Source organism: Dendroctonus ponderosae, unplaced genomic scaffold (assembly GCF_020466585.1).
Source record: "Dendroctonus ponderosae isolate FM_Combo_2020 unplaced genomic scaffold, Dpon_F_20191213v2 Dpon_F_20191213_9, whole genome shotgun sequence".
NCBI lineage: Eukaryota > Metazoa > Arthropoda > Insecta > Coleoptera > Curculionidae > Dendroctonus > Dendroctonus ponderosae.
Genome location: NW_026019116.1, coordinates 7,465,782 through 7,466,388, shown reverse-complemented (window position 1 = coordinate 7,466,388; position 607 = coordinate 7,465,782). Strand labels below are relative to the sequence as shown.

Here is a 607-nt window from a genome sequence, read left to right as displayed (position 1 = left end):
TGCAAAATCCACTTGAACATGACGCTGCTTTTTTCGAAGTTTCTCAAGAACCATTCGAGCCACAGAATTCGTTTTGGCATCGTTGGATAGAGAATTGAATGGGGGGCTCATGACCCCCATGACCCCCCCTGGGTCTGCCCCTGGTGGAGAAGTACTGATTTTATGCGGAAAATATTCCTTGTGGACGAAACGAATTATTGACGAATGGGTGTGAGTGAAATTTAGATTTTTAGCCGAAATTTGTTCAAGGGTGGAAGTCGATTTTTTGAAAAAATTAATTTTTTTTCAAAATGTCTCAAATTTTACGTTATTTTCAGCCAACGGACGCGAAGAATGCATCGAACTGGTTAAAAAACATGCTAGGTTCAAAGGTTCAGATGTATAATGCACTCTTACCTTGGTCATCCTGTAGAATGCTCATGTTTTCCATTACAGCGGGTCTCAATTTGAAAACTTCCCACCCTTAATATCCTGCCAACGATTGAATGAAGTCGCAAAAATCGCAAACATTTCCTTTACAATCGCGAATTTTCGAGTTTAAAGTCACATTTTCGGGGCCTTCAATCCTTCGAGAGGCAATTCCAACAAATAAGACACTTTTTCCAAA

At 40.0% G+C, this 607-nt stretch overlaps 1 protein-coding gene and 1 long non-coding RNA gene across 2 annotated transcripts in view; one reads left to right on the top strand and one right to left on the bottom strand.

The window, feature by feature from the left end:
• Positions 1–601, bottom strand: part of LOC125505630 — a 19,610-nt gene extending 19,009 nt beyond the window's left edge. The window contains exon 1 of the long non-coding RNA XR_007282298.1: positions 397–601. This is a non-coding gene — a long non-coding RNA (uncharacterized LOC125505630). The remainder of the gene's footprint in view (positions 1–396) is intronic.
• The window catches only part of LOC109542912 (low-density lipoprotein receptor-related protein 2), a gene marked incomplete in the record, with an annotated part of 133,116 nt that overhangs the window by 8,282 nt on the left and 124,227 nt on the right, over positions 1–607 (top strand).